Source organism: Nilaparvata lugens, chromosome 8, assembly GCF_014356525.2.
Source record: "Nilaparvata lugens isolate BPH chromosome 8, ASM1435652v1, whole genome shotgun sequence".
Lineage (NCBI taxonomy): Eukaryota > Metazoa > Arthropoda > Insecta > Hemiptera > Delphacidae > Nilaparvata > Nilaparvata lugens.
Window position 1 is genome coordinate 9,212,607 of NC_052511.1, and position 17,031 is coordinate 9,229,637.

The 17,031-nt window shown below is 33.7% G+C and overlaps 1 protein-coding gene across 8 annotated transcripts in view; it reads right to left on the reverse strand.

The window, feature by feature from the left end:
* LOC111055349 (homeotic protein antennapedia-like) overlaps positions 1 to 17,031 on the reverse strand; it is a 388,426-nt gene that overhangs the window by 35,357 nt on the left and 336,038 nt on the right. For 2 of the 8 annotated variants that reach the window (XM_039433878.1, XM_039433882.1), the window contains one exon: positions 14,070 to 14,128. The exons of the other annotated variants lie outside the window; for them this stretch is intronic. The gene's annotated coding sequence lies outside the window, so the exon portion shown is untranslated. Of the gene's footprint in view, positions 1 to 14,069; positions 14,129 to 17,031 lie in introns of those variants that run through there. 8 annotated transcript variants of the gene reach the window in all.

A 17,031-nucleotide genomic window follows, 5' to 3' on the forward strand; every position in this document is an offset into this window, starting at 1 on the left:
TTTTAATTATACCCTTGTGGAGAACGTGTTACCTTCCAGTCTTCAATAATTGAAAGGTTCAAGAAGAATGCAATATCTCCTTCCTACACATTAAATATTGATAAATGAAAAATAGTCTTCAGAAAAGCATCATTCAAACACAATACTTGATAACATCTTTGTTTTGTTCATTCGTTGTTTAGAGAAGGTTGGAATGGAATTAAAAAATTCAATTTACTGACACCCATTCAATGGTTGAGTAGATTGGATAAATTAAAAATTTTGACTTCATGAAATTATTATATATATTCGTATGGTCAGGGGGAAAAACGTAGTAGGTACATACTTTCCTCACTAGAAAAGAGTCGTCAAGTAAAATTAAAACTATATGCTTGCCAGTTGAGTAGCTTTGTCAATAAATAAATAGAATAAGAATAAAGTTACATGAAAATACTATATAAATTATATTTTTTTTATTTACTATTGCTATCTAGTCATGAGACTAATGAGCAAATTTTATCGAACCCAACCAACTTAATATATAAATTATGATGAACAGAATTCATACACATTCTTCTGCCAAACCATGTCCGCTGTAGACAAAGCAAGTCTGACTCAATAAGTTAATCTTCACAGAACCAATCTGATCGGCAACACTAATCTGATTTGCTTGTATTTTGATTTCAATTCTTTCACCTCCTTTTTATTGCCTTCGATAATGATCTATTTCTAAATAATTTTCTATCTAGTTTCATGCTTCTATAGAATTCCAGGAGGAGTGAAGCTCCATAATATCATCTTCCACTACCTCTTCATCTCACACAGATTAAAAACTCCAACCCTCTCACAAATATCAAACAAAAATCCCCGATTTCCCGATGGCCCAAATCCATTCCCAGGATAAATCAGGAGCTTCGCTCGGTATTCGTCGAATGAAATATCTGACAAAGCTTTTATTCCATTAGGAAATAATTAGGATCTATTAAGAGCTGGTAGGACGTGTGGAGGAAGTTAGTCCCCGATGTCCTCAGGGAATCCCCTATACTGAGATACTGGATGAGGGTTTGATAAAGGGTGGTAAGGGATGATGACCAAACTAGAAGGGTTAAGAGACCTGGGGACTGAACGGTTACAAAGGGTTCAACAGTCATGAATAAATGCGCCGTAAATTCATCAACAGTTTTGCACCCACTATCATCTGTTTCAAGATGTGAATGAATAATAAATCGGCAACAATACGTGTTGATAATATAGTGTTGTTCAAGACAAAGGAGGGGAATTAATGTGAATCATCTTATGAATGTTAGTTGATCTATGGTGACACATGAGGTTCAACTATTTTTTGAAAAAAATATTCATTTAGTAACTAGTAGCAGACTTAATTTCAAATCCCTAGTTTTATGGAAAGTATCTATCACTGGAAAACTTCAGATTTTTTTCAATGTTAGGAATTGAGTTGGACAGGTTGAGTACAAAGGATGAGAAAAAATGGAATTGATGGCATACATGGAGACAGAATAAAAAAACAAGTCTTTTCTACAGGAATGAGTTGAGGTAACTTCATTCAATAAATAGGGAATAGAGGTTGCAAATAGAAAAAAAAACAAGTCTTTACTACAGGAATGAGTGGAGGTAACTTCATTCAATAAATAGGGAATAGAGGTTGCAAATTAATGATTACGTTGAGAATAATGAATTATTATGAACATATAAATTGTTCTTGTATACATTGTACAGTAGATCTTTACAATATCCTTTGGAATCAGCAAAATACCCACACAATATACTCAACGTCAAAATTGTCATCGATTACCCTGAACGAATTCAATAATTATTGCTCTTAGAAGAAGTCTCCCAAAATGAGTCTAAACAAGGATTGTCGCCTGATAAACTACTGCTACTACAAACAATACAGAAATGTAAAACTGGTTGCGTTATTCCAGGCGCTAATTCTTTGCACTCATTCTTTTCTTCTTCTTTCTTCTCTCTCCTAGACACGTGTAGTGTCATTCTTCTTCTCCTAGTGCGTCTCCTATCGGAGGATCGCTATCAGCACAGCAATCCGGATCTTATTCACTGTCGCCGCTCGAAACAAGTCTTTGCTGCTGCAGTCAAACCAATCCCTCAAATTTTTAAGCCAGGAAACACGTCGCCTTCCAACAATCCTTTTATTCAAGCATAAATGTATAGTTTTTCCACACTGAATACTTCAATGCCTTCGATTGGTGAAAATTATATTTGCATATTGTAATATTCTAATTTATCATCATTTAAGGTGAAAATCATATTTGCATATTGTAATATTTCAATTTATCATCATTTTTGATAAATTAATAATAATTTGTTGAAAAATTTATTTACCTGTAGCCCTAGGATTCTTCCCAAAATGAATTTAAAACCCTTATAATTCTCCCCAGAATTATAATTTTAACCTCCATAAGACTTTTCACTCTAAAAATTCCAATGTCTTCTTCTTTCATGATGGCATTTATTCTATTCAAACAATATAATATGATGAAAATCATATTCTCATATTCACATTTTTAGCATCATTCTTGCATAAAAGGTTATACTTTCTACTCTAAAAATTCCAATGTCTTTTTTCATGATGGCATTCATTCTATTCGAACAATATAATATTTTCTCGTTGTCATATACATATTTATGATCCCTCTGATTCAATATTGTGTAAATCCTGTGATAATACTTAATCAATACATTGTGCCTTGTGTTGTAAGGAACGTCTGTCTTCCTCTACCTTCTGGGATACTAGGGTAAGATATATGATAAATGATATAAAATATGAAATATTATAAAATATATGATATAAAATGATATATTTCTTAATTCGTCTCTCATTTTTGAAGCAATCTTATAATAAGGTGTGATATCACTGGGAAATCTCTTTGTCAATTCTTCAATAAAAAACTTGAAGTTATGAACAATAAGTAGTTCAAAAAAAGAAAAGGTTGAAAAAAGAGATCAAGAAATCATGGAATAATATTGTTCCCAGCTTATGATCTCAACTTGAGAAGTCCGGTCCCACGAGATGTCAAATTATCACTTGATATAAAGTGAATAATGAACATAAAGATCAGCTGAAATAGATATTCAATCAGTCAAATTATAACTTGATATAAGGTGGTTAATGGACATAAAGGTCAGCTGAAATAGATATTCATCAATTAAACAATTTTCAAACTGTTGAGTTAAAGCTTGAGAGAATAGTTCCATCCTCTACTGTGATATTATCGTGTTTGTAGGGCATTTTCAGCACGGACCCTCTGAAATTTGAATTGACAAATCCAACAGGGAACGTAGTTCGGTCAGATAACAAGTGTGTGAGTCTGCGCATGCGCATTGCTGACACTCTGTAATGGAATCTCGTTTTGCAATTAGTGTGCATCTGATTCTAATCTGGCTTGTCGACATTCGGACTGCCCCCCGGGGCACCCCCGGCCACCCTTTTGCACGCACTCGAATACCCCCTGGAACCCCCTCGAATATCCTGCTACACAATCCAAAACAAGAACATCCAATGGAGATGCTAAATGCTTCCTCTCTCATAGTCCACTGTGTATTTACAGCTTCAATTCCATCAGAATTATTGGTATAGAGGATTTTTACAGCACAGTATTCTTTTATTATTATTGAAGAAATATTGTATTATATGAACATTATTGGAATTGGAATCCTGAGAATTTGACTCTATCATTTCAATCGAAAACTTGATCCAATTCCATTACACAATTAGATTTCAGTTCTTTCAGCTTTAATTGTATGATAATTGACATATAGGACTACGGATTTTTATGGTATAGTATTTTTGTATTCATGAAGCATTTTTGAAATCTTGAATATTTGATTCTATAATTTTGAACGAAAACTTGATCCAATACCATAATATCATTAGATTTTAGTTCTTTAAGCTTCAATTGTATGAAAATTGGCATATATTTAGTAGCAGAGTATTTTTGTGTTCATCAAACAAATGCTGGAAAATATATTCATTGAAATGCTTTTAATTTTGTTCCATCATTTCGATCAAACATTCTATCTTATTCCATAATATCACTCTAGTTCTTCATTTTTTTATAAAGTTGTGTTGATTGCCCTATCTGAAAATAGTTTATTGGAACAATCAAGTAAGATGGACTCAATTGAATTAGATTCCAGTTTAAATACAGTTCAAATTCCAGTTTAAATATAGTTAAAATTCCCCTTTGAATACACTTCAAATTCCCCTTAAATACAGTACAAATTCCCCTTAAAATACATTTGAAACCCCCTTTAAATACAGTTAAAATTCCAGTTTAAATATAGTTAAAATTCCCCTTTAAATACAGTTCAAATTCCCCTTCAAATACAGTTCAAATTCCCCTTTAAATACAGTTGAAACCCCCCTTTAAATACAGTTCAAATTCCAGTTTAAATACAGTTTGAATTCCAGTTCTCCCATTCGATTGTACTGTATTCTAGTCTTAAATAACTCAGCTGTCCCAACAAGCATGGTCTCTGTTCCACTCCAATTTATCTATCTCAAATTCAGAACTGCTAGTAACGTTAATGAGAAAGATTTTCTGGATATTGTCCAAGATTTGTCTTGCCTAGTTGAGTAAGTCACTCTATTACACAAGATGGACTTATTGCCCAGTCCTTGATCAAAGCACAATATCGCGAGGCTGTAGAGCTAAATTGTTTAATTTATTCTCTATTTCTGCCACTTCAAATCTGAGTTGAAATAACAACAGGATAAATACACTTGTTAGATCACAGGACTGGATTAGGCTCACTTTAATGCTCTTCATTGGATTCCATTTATCTCAGAACTTATTTGTAGTTGTAGGTATAGTAATTGTATGTGATTGTATGTATAGCAGAATATACATGATGTGGATTATAGGATTGCTTAGAAAATTTTTAAAAGGTTGAATATCTGAATTATCATCAAGTTTCTTCCACTAGAACCTTTAAAAAGGCAGTACCGTAGCCTATTTGTTTGATATAATCAACTCACAGTAAATTTTCCCTCAGAGATCAAATAATAACTTGGGGTTCCTACTGAGATTTATTCTGAAATTTTACATTCTGAATTTCTGAGATATTTTCCTTGTTCCAAGCTTCCCAATGGAAAAATTAATAGATCCAAAAGAAGGTTGAATAATTCAGTGAACTTCTTACAAATCACTTACTTTGTTTATTCATTTATTGACATATAACAATACACAAATCAAATACATGATTAAATAGGACCAATTAGCAATCAATTTGCTTCTTAATTCACTTGAAAAATGTTCTCTACTAGGCCTATGATTAGTTCGGAAAATCCTTAACATTTTAGACATGTTTATGATGCATATTATCAGCTGTTTCTAGCTAATTTTGATTCCGGCTTTACAGTTTTCACTGTTAAATTTCAGGACTAGCATAGATTTTCGAATTTCGAGATTGCAGTCCACAGTACCCTCTCAAAATCACCCTTTACCCCTTTTTCCAACGTCTACACTATTTTAGACCTCTAATGCATATTATGAGGTGTTTCTAGCCAATTTTGATCCTGGCTTCACAGTTTTCACTGTAAAATTTCATGACTAGGACCAATTAGCAATCAATTTGCTTCTTAATTCACTTGAAAAATGTTCTCCTCTTGTTCTCTACTAGGCCTATGATTAGTTCGGAAATCCTTAACATTTTAGACATGTTTATGATGCATATTATCAGGTGTTTCTAGCTAATTTTGATCCTGGCTTTACAGTTTTCTCTGTAAAATTCATGACTAGGACCAATTAGCAATCAATTTGCTTCTTAATTCACTTGAAAAATGTTCTCCTCTTGTTCTCTACTAGGCCTATGATTAGTTCGGAAATCCTTAACATTTTAGACATGTTTATGATGCATATTATCAGGTGTTTCTAGCTAATTTTGATCCTGGCTTTACAGTTTTCTCTGTAAAATTTCATGACTAGCATAGATTTCCGATTTTCAAGATTGCAGTCCACAGTTCCCTCTCAAAATCACCCTTTGCCCCTTTTTCCCACGTCTACAGTATTGATTTTCTTGTACATTATCCTGTTTTTAGTGGATAACATCAGGATGCAGTCATATTACTCTTTTTAGCCGTTTTCCGAATGCACTTCCGTGTTAGTTCAAATAGAAATCCGACAGATAGAGCCTGCGTGATGTGAGTGACGTTAAGGGTAGATTTTGATGGGGTGCGGAGCGAGGTGAGGAGGCTTTTGTGAACGTAGATTAGGAGGAGTGGCATGATCTCCCCAAGTCAACCCCCTCATTTATCAAAGCCACCGTCAACAGCTATGGCTTCCTTAAATCATAATGGCCGTAAACTTCTGTTCGACTGACGTACAATGTCTGGGTTATCACAAGTTTCGATAACGCTGCTAATGTTGCAGCTTTTGTCTGAGCGTCTAGCTTCAAATTCAGTCTGATTCAGTTGGGGAACGCATGTCCTACGATATGGAAACCTTCGTTGTGCTAGGATAGAATTATCATGAAGTGAAGATACCTTGATTATTTGTCTCTGGAATTATTCAGTAGGCAAGAGTATTTTACATAGTGATATAATTAGGCTAACCCATTAACCTACTGTGTTGATATACCCTATCTGTTTTCTATTATCATGCCTAATGGGAGAGCTCTCCATTCATTATTCTGTCATTCATTGAACCATCTCATCTGATAGAACATGCTTCAAAATTCATATATATTATAGTTATACACCCACTGGTGACTGTATCTTCCATCCTGTTTCCTTATACTTCTACCATTCACTTATATCCTCCAAATTTCAGTGCATATACTCTTCGTCGAATTCAAGTCAAAAGTCAAATAGGTTAATCATTACAACTATAAAAAATTCCATCGTTTTGTTGGTGATACTTTCAACTTTGAAAAGTAAACTGGATAATCTATTGATAAAAGTTATTATGTCTATTCATGTCTATTTTAGATTCTGTTATCTCAGGTTACGTTTTGGTAGAGAGTTAGTGGGAAGGATACTTTGGATATTCTATCCGAAGAATGGAGATTGATATGTCCAAAGCTCCGCCAATTTATGTAGATGCATAACAATATTATCTATTTCATCTATAGTTATTACAAATCGCTTTTTTTATATCATATTCAGTTAAATAATTATTTTTTTAGTCTATATTATGTAAATTAATCTATAATTCTGCTGTATTGTAAGCTATTGTATATGAGTGTATAAGCCAGTATTATATTGTGATCTACATGAATACAGTACTCAATCAATCAATCAGTCACATTGACACTTTTGGCTATGAATTTGATTTATTGTTTCTTTATTGATTCATACAATAAGTACATCATCAAAACGATAGGGAGAGGAAAAATAAGGTAACCTTGTGCTATTCCTCTCCCAACAAATTCAGATAAGGTTACACATAGTCCAAGATAATCATTATTTTATCATATTTGATTGATTACAATGCTTATTTGTTTCTAAGGTTGGAAATAAAAATGCATTCAGCCTTATAAATGCATTCAGCCAATAAAAATAGCCTCAGTACAGCTGATGATGCGTTGATAAACGTGAAACCATGGTACTGTTTTAAAGTTTTTAATAAATAATATTTTAGTGAAATTTGACAATATCCTTGTTTTCTTATTAAAAATGCATTCATTGAATTAATTCATCATTCATGAGATGATAATTTCCATTATCTAGCCTTAATCTACACTAAATAATCCCTGCATATTTATTTATCTATTTAGGCCTATTTGATAATGTGACAATAGTCACTAGGGTTAGGCCACTACCTCCGTAAACAAAGCCGTAGTGCATTCGTGTGACGTCAGCACATGTAGGGCTCCTACACCAATAAAAACGTTAGCTGATATACATCAGCTGAAATAAACAAATCGTTATTGGTGTAGGAGCCCTACCTGTGCTGACGTCACACGAATGCACTACGGCTTTGTTTACGGAGGTAGTGGTTAGGCCTATTGAAACAAAACTCAACCATCAATGCAAAAACATACAAAATGATCAACAATATAACCTCTAAAGATGGAAATAAAATGGAATTTGCATTTTTTCAAATGCTAATTAATGAATTAGGATTTTTGTTGCATTTGTTCAAATGCTAATTAATAATAGTTATTTTAAATCATGAATTGGGATTTTTGTTTAATAATAATTATTTAATAAATAATATAGCCTCTGTTTCGATTGAACTATAAACCTGTTTCCTTGTAAATATTATTTCAAGAACGCCTATATGAATTTCGAACGTGTATGAACAAAATTCTCCTGAAATTCTGTGGAGGATCGTGGATGTGAAAATCCCGGGGGATTGAGCCAGGAAAGGGAGGCGAACCGTAGAATATGACATCCCGCCGCTTTATTTATAGGCCCATATTAAATGTGGGATTTCAACCAGCGTACAACGGTGAGTAAGCGAGAACGGAATCAGGCCCGATCCTATCAATGAGCGTGTTAAAAACGCGCCGCGTAGTTAGTCAACTGTGGTCGCTTGCAGCAATAATTTGCCGATTTCTCACCCGACTGAGTTCTGCTAGTTGATATTCCACATGCCAGCGGATCGAAACATGCTGAATGCTCATTGGTCGATTCCTACTTTCGGCGGGATTTGCGAAAACATCAACTTACCACCCGAACCGAACCACGATCCCCCAACGAATGTGTTCGGTCCCCATGTGCAAAATTAAAAAATTCCCTACCGCCAAAAATTTGCACCCCCCATAACATGACAAGTGATACAACCAACGCTATTTTAAATTTCAATTTTGACCAGAACAAATCTCAGTGCGGGTACAAGACTGATCCGAAGCGCGATCCACCAAGCGATTGTATTCGGTCCCCATGTGCAAAATTAAAAATTTCCCTGCCGCCAAAAATTCGCACACCCCAAAACATGACATGTGATATTACCAACGCAATTTTAAATGGGAGTGGACCCTAAAAATCTCAGTACGGCTACAAGATTATTAAAACTTGAATATCAGTTATGAGTGATTCAATAAATTATCGTTACATAGGCCATGATACAAAGTAATATAATTATGTTTGTGTTTAGGTTTAGATAGTAAGTTACAACAGAGGCGGATAATAATAGTATCTTCAACTGTATATTTTTTTATAGTTATTTATTTATTCGTGGATACAATAACAAACATATAAATATGTAATATTATCTTCAACTGTATCTTTTCTCTATGGTTATTTATTTAATTATTTATTCGTGGATACAATCACAAATCATACGAATATGATTGGGAAGGAACAACAGGCTTGGCCCAAAACTATTCCATTCCCGAATTTCAAAAATGATTAACATGTCAAAAAAGTAGGTTATGTTTCTACTTTTATGGATCGATGTAGGCTAGCTGATATCAATTTATATAATAATAATAATTTTTATTTCCATTAAGATGTGTACAAAAGAACAAAAAAAAAACAAAATTATATAAAATAATATTAATTACACTGCCTGTAACTATCAACTCATGAAACAGCCTATTCGGTGAAATGAGTTCATAATTTGTGATCAATCTGAATTTGTATTTTTATCATTCCTCAATAAAAACCTCATTTAGATTATATTTATCAAAATTAGGGAGAGAAACAGATTGGGTTCATCCTGTTAATTCTCTCCCAATCATCAATTTGATGTTGTAATTATGGAATGTAATGAAAAGATAATCGATAAGTTGAAGAAAACTGAGGCTGAAATCATTCCAATCCTCAAGAACTTGTCTTGAAACTTCTATACAGTTTGATGTAACTGTGATTCAACTCACAATCTGATGTTGTGATTGTAAAATGGAATAAATAGATAAATCGATAAGTTGAAGATAACTGAGGCTGAAATGATTCCAAACCTCAAGAACTTGACTTGAAACTTCCATACAGTTTCGACCTTTGAACGCACTACAAACTCAATTCAAATTACAAGAATTTAATCCTAATTTCATGCGTGGAAACCTGACTTGAAGCTTCCATGCAGCTTTGTGCTCTAAACGCTCTTCAAACTCAATTACAATGAATCCATTCTTAATCATGCAAGGACAGTGATAAAAATATCGATAGAAGTTATTAAAATTTGAGTGAGCTCATGAAAAAATTAAAAGTAATTTAACTAATTCTTTTTCTCTTAATCGAGTTCACATGTAGCATTTTATTATTCAGAGATAAGAATCTTTGTCAAAAGCATTTGCCACATGTCATAGTAACGGCTCGTGTCATAATTATTCCATGTTGTATTCATATCATAATAAATTATTCTATGTTGATTGTGCTGTTGTCATAATTTCATGTTATGCTCATGTTGTGGGTAAAGGAGAGTTCCACGCTTTTTCAAGCCTATGTTGCAAATCCCACACCAACATGGCGTGTCCTACCTTTCTTCAGACAGCAATGCCAACATTATCAGAGTTGAAAGTGAGTTATTAAATAATGAGTTAAAAGTTGAACTTGAACTGATAGGCTTTCGCTCTCGACTGGGACGCTTGCCAACACTGCAATTAGGAAATTAAAAGCGCAAAAACAACCAAGAATGTTTTTCTTCGGATTTCAAATTTTGTTCCGAGTGAATTTCTTGATTCTTTAACGAAGATTAATGAGAGCCTAGTGGAACGAGATAAAGAAAGTTAAGGCGAATTTCGACGAAGTTTGCTGAATCGTCTTGGATGGGGTCGTCACCCTCAAATTAATATAAAGTTTACTCGCTTAATTAGAGACTTGGATAGAGGTTTTGAGATGCTAGAAGACGTTGGAAAATAAGATTTTTCAGATTGATTGTATCCTATTAGTATAAATAGTACAGACTAATAAAATTTACCAGAATATCTCAATTTTGAAACATTTCTAAATGCTAGAAAAACCGCAGTTGAGACCAGTTAGCCAAAAGTGAAGGCATTTTTTCTCTATTCCATTCAATTAAATTCAAAACAAACATTGACTTGTAGTATAGTTAAAAAACGTGATATGGAGTAGCTTTTTTGTGGTTTACTGTTTACAAAGACTTCCATCATAGTATTGCCATAATAAAAATATTTTGATTATTGTTTGGTACTTTCTATTGTCTTTCATTTGATGAAAAGTGTAACTATTGAATTTCAAAATTGTCTTGATGATATAAACATATTATGTTATTCTATTCTTGACAGTTTTACTGTAAATATTATGTTTTCCTACTAGTGTATATACTGTCATATCGTATTCGGCTCATACAGAGTGAGTCATATGTATGGGAACCCTTCAATAAGTTGAAGACTGTTGTAGATATAATAGTGTAACTTTCAGGATAAGTTATTGGTCGAATACTCCACTTTTTGACGTACAGCAGAATTCAACCCCTCACAATGGGGTGACTTAGTGGTTGTAACTCAAATATTTTAAATGTAGACACCCATTGTGTGGTACATCATTTTAAAGGCCTTTTCAAAACAAGAAAGATGTCATCAATAAAAATTTTCAATGACACTTGTATCCAAAATAGCGGCTGATTGAAGTTTCAAGTAAAGACTTGAATACTGTATAATGCCTGTCCACTTCCAGCCGTTGGCTAATATGGTGCCTACTTTCTATACTATAGTGTGGTCCACGTTATAATGGCAGTGAATAAAGATAGAAAATGGCGATACCGATTCTCTTCATTAATTAATTATATTTCTACACTGTCAAAAACATAATTGTCATCGTCGTGGACCTAGAAAAGGATAGTATCACCGGCTTTGTCGAATGATAGACAAGGATAGCAAAACTAAAGTTGATGAAATACTGTCATTATAACGTGGACCTCACTATACCATGATTCTCCCATCAGAGACCTACAGCAGCGATATAGTATTACAAAGGTTACTCAAGTGACTAACTCAGCTTCTCTCCAGTTCTATCATGATCTGAGTTGATATAAAATACATTAGAACTAGTCAAAAAGAAGCTTTTAGTGATAGGTGTTGGTGGTACAAAAATGTGACAATTTTCGCGCCGAATTACAATGGCTCATAACGTGGCTTTGAGGGCTTGGCGCCAAAAATCTACCTCAAAAGCCTCCCGCCTCACACAAAAATAGCATGCAGACGACTGACGGATTGAACTGTCAACCCCCACCCTTCAGCCACCCCTTAGCCCCCCTTCCACCACAAACCAAACATAACTGGAGCATTCATACTCGCCACATCTGCCAGTAAATCAAAAATTCTCTCTGCTCATTAGCATCAAGCAGACATGTAACAGACACTCCACAGACACCTCGCAGACACCTCGCAGACAGTAACATCTATCCACTTATAACTTGACTCCAATTTGGAACAAAAATTACTAAAATTATCATTGGAATAATATTTGTTAGCTCAAATAAAAAATAATATTCAGATTGAGTAGAGCGTTTTTGGTATTCTTCGGTATTTTTCGGTCTAATAATGGAAAATTTGAGAAGCACTATTTCACATATAATAAACTTTCAGTCATTATTGAATAAAAACCATCTTGTTCTATTATTGAATAGTAAGAAGAGAATTGAGAAATATAAGTGAGAAATTGACAAAATTCAGTGCTGTGTGTGGTGCAATACGTAGAACAATAGGGAAGAAAACAAGACAAGCCACTCATATGAAGTTCTACAGAATAATGGCTGTACCAATGATAGCTTATGGAAGTGAAGCCTGGGTGTCAATTAAAAGTCCCGTATCAAAGCAGCCGAAATGAGGTTCCTTCGAGCAGTCAAAGGCTACACTAGGTTGGATTACACAAGAAACGACGTAATAAGAACCGAACTGGATGTAGAGTCTTTATTGCAAATATTGAAGAAAAGTAGAGAAGACTGGTCCAGCCATCTACTTCGTATACCAGCTAATAGACATCCAATTCAAGCTTGGCACTACAAACCCGATGGGAGAAGAGGCGTCGGATGACCGATGAAGAAATGGATGCCGGAACAGGCCAACAGAGCCTAATCCTTGAATGATGATGATGATGAAGGAGAGAATAGATAGTTCTTTGCTCAACAAGTAGTTGGGTGAAAAAAGAGTGAATAGAGGAAAAACAATTGGAGTATGAGCAGAATTAACAGTCATCACTCAATCCATCTTTTTCAGAAAAAGCGAAAAATTGTAGAATTGTTAGAATGAGTGGGAAAGTTTGAGAAAGGAGGAGAAGGGGAAAAAGAGGAAACAAATTCCTCCATAGCTAATAATGTATTCTCAATTTAATTTGGGATAAACTTCGAAAAATTTGGTGATAATGGAACTGAAACAGCTTAGGAACTGTATTATTTAAGTATGAAATTTCATAGAAATCTTTCAAAAGTTTATAAGAATACTCTTGAAATCTCAATAAAATCACTTCAATAACGGATAAACATATTAATACAAATTCACGACATTGAAATATTGAAACATTTTATTATATTGAGACTGATTTGAACCAATAAATAACACTGTAGCACGAAGTTCAATTGGAGATCACCGATAACACGGGTCAATTTTCACAAAAACCGCTGATTACATGATCTATTGAGCTGACATTCTTCTGTAATAATTATTGTAACATGGAAATTTCTCGATACTATTAACCTGTGTTCATTTGAATAATTGATATGTATTAGTCTGCTGTGCTGATATATAAAAATTGTTAGAGAGTTATCCTATGTGAAACTGTGTTTCTCAAATTTCTTATTAAAATAAAATAGTCATTGTAAATATTTTTGTTTTTGTTTTGAATCGAAACTTTGTAACAAGTTCCAAATAGCCTCAATATAAATGGTAGTGGGCATAGCTCTATTATTGACAATAAACGGTTCTCATACCATATTTAGAATACTTGGGCGTGTCTAGCCGCGGCCAATGATAGTCAAGCTCAACCTTCATTGGTCAATAGCGACAAAACCAATCGTAGGGCTTTTGTAGTACTACGAGATATTATATTCTAGTATAATATTATTCTGCTGCTCAATGCTCAAGCTCTCGGTTTACTAAAGATTTATCATGTATCAAACTATTATCGCATATATCTTTATGAATTAGTAATTTTGAGTTTGATATTTTACATCAGAAAATAATTATTAATTTGAAGCATAACTTACACAATCATTTGAATTTACGTGTCCATTCATCTTTGATCTACCACTGTTTGGTCACATACCTGTAAGAGAGGAGAGAGAATTGTTAAAAAAATATTCACAAAACAATAACACTTAGGACAATGAATACTATGATCAAACGTAGATTGATGAGAGTTCTCATTCTCAAATCATTCGAGAATGAATTCAGATTTATTCAGGACCTTTTTCATTCATTCTGCTACTATGTATACCTATGTATTTTTAAAAACACTCAGGCTACTTTTTAACAAATTAATAAAACCAATATAAAAATCTTGTAGCACCCTTTATATTTTTTTATTTAAAGTTTTTTTTTAAAAAGGGTACTAAAAGATTTTTATATTGTTTCTATGTATTTTTGTATATTATTAGCTCTTTGTCAAATTTTAATTGTATATATCTCTTTCCTGTATAGGGCTACTTGTAATATAAATGGAAAGAAAAATAAAAATCCCAGTACCTTTTTTGAATTATTTTATCACAACATGTTTCAACATTGATGCCATTTTCAAGTGAATCACTTGTAATATCTTAAGTGAATCACTTGAAAATTGCATCAATGTTGAAACATGTTGTGATAAAATAATTCAAAAAAGGTACTGGAATTTTTATTTTTCCTTCTATTCAATTGTATGTATGGCGAATAAACTATACGATTTAAATCTGAAATGGTAAATAACTAAATAATTACTGAGAACGATCAATTTTTAGTGTTTTTTGTGCAGTCATGCATGACTTGTGATGCAATCTTTAGATTCTACGATCTATTAGATTATATGAATCTATTGAGATTCAGATGAGTAGAATCATAGCAATACCTACTATTACTAAGTAATAGTAGGTATTGATCATAGCCACCTCTAATACAAGGCCCCGGCCTACGATATTACAACGTCGCAGTGTAGGCCTAGAATCTAATACATGATTGGTGAAAAAAATCAGCTGGTATTTTTTAAAATCTTCTTCACCAATCATGTATTAGATTCTAGGCCTACACTGCGACGTTGCAATATCGTAGGCCGGGGCCTTGTATTAGAGGTGGCTATGGTAGAATGCGTTAGTATTTCAAATACAATAATACTTTTAAAAAAGTATTGACCAACAAATAAATGTATAATTTATAGACAAGTAACAACTTGCAATTAATTCATTGTAACAAAAAGCTCAAAGATATAGTGCATTGTTTATCTATTGAGATTCAATTCCTCCTATAATACCCTAGAAGTAGCTACAATTAGTAGCTTGTGGTTAATTAACTCCAATAAGCCTTGATGAAAGCCAGAGCCCTTCCTACCGTCAATTAAAAGTTGACGAAATTCGTTGAAAACAAGATAACAAGATAACCGAGGATAACTAAGACATAACTAGGAACAGTTATTATTCCGAACTGTGGAACGGAAATTGAGATTACGGAGATTATAGTGGAGAGGAAGGAAGAACTAGAATTCTTGTTAGGGGAATTCCTAGAGGGATTAAAATCATCAACCTAATGTTTGTTTCAGAAGCCTCTTCCTTAGTTTTTGATCAACGGTCGCCTTATTATTAGTTTTGTCTTAATTGGCGCCGATTATTCAATTAGATATCATAAAAAATGGGCTGCACGCCACTTATTACTCCGTAAAGTATATTCAATCCACTCCAATCTAAAATAAAGTAAGATATTATATTTTATCTTCTTCTTCTTCTTCTTCTTCTTCTTCTTCTTCTTCTTCTTCTTCTTCTCTTCTTCTTCTTCTTCTTCTTCTTCTTCATCATCATCTTCTTCTTCTTCTTCTTGAAATGGCACTCATTGACTGACTGACTGACTCACTCACTCACTCACTCACTCGCAGAACTAAAAATCTACCGGACCAAAAACGTTCAAATTTGGTAGGTATGTTCAGTTGGCCCTTTAGAGGCGCACCAAGAAATCTTTTGGCAATATTTTAACTCTAAGGGTGGTTTTTACGGGTTTAAAGTTCGTCTTTTAGCATGTATGTTCTTCTTATTCTCTTAATTTATAATTGAAAAATGTCCATATGTTATATACAACTATAATCTAGAGAGCGTACCTCTTCGAAACTGTTGTTAACTGGTAACTAAATTAATAATTTTGTCAGGTTGGCATTAAGTTGAGTTGACCATGTTAGCTTGGCACCAAGTTGAAGATTGAAATGCATTTATCGCGGAGAATTTGATTGGGCACTGCTACTTTAATAAGAGCTATTCCTGGGAATATTATATTACTAGCCGTCAGGCTAGCTTCGCTCCTTTCAGCCAGACGTTTAGTCTGGACCCCCGATTGGATCGTCCTAACATATGATAAAAATGCTCAAATGAAAAATCTGCTGATCTCATTCTTGGACGATCCAGTCAGGGGTCCAGGGGGCGGTGCCCCCCTTGCTGGACGGATATGGCGAGTGAAGCGAGCCTGACGGCTAGTTACTATATAGAAAAATGTATACTGTAGTTCACCGCTTCTCTACTAAAAATAATTCACCCACAGCTCTCATGCAAGTAGCTAGTTCAACTATACGTGTAATTTCTTGTGTTTACAGAGCATCAACACTGTAATTTCGAGCAATAATGGTGTTATTAGACTGCACCCGTGCCTTGCAATTATCTGAAAGAGTAGTGTGTTCTTTAAAATTGGTCTCCGCAGTCTTTGATGAAATTTATCTCTTATTTTCCGCTTGTTACTCTTTCAAGTTTCTGTTACAGATGGTGATATCATCATCAACACCCTATACTAATAATGAGAAATTAGTTTGACGAAATTAGTGTTCGTTCTCTCATTAACATTGAACATTACTAAAAAGATATTTAATTTGTGTTTGAAGCTATTGTCTCTTCAGTTACTTTCCATATGATACTGGATTAAGAGAGAATACATGGAATGATAATCAATCTAGTTTTGATCTATTAAATAATTCATTCATTAACAAATTAACTAGTAGTTCTGTGA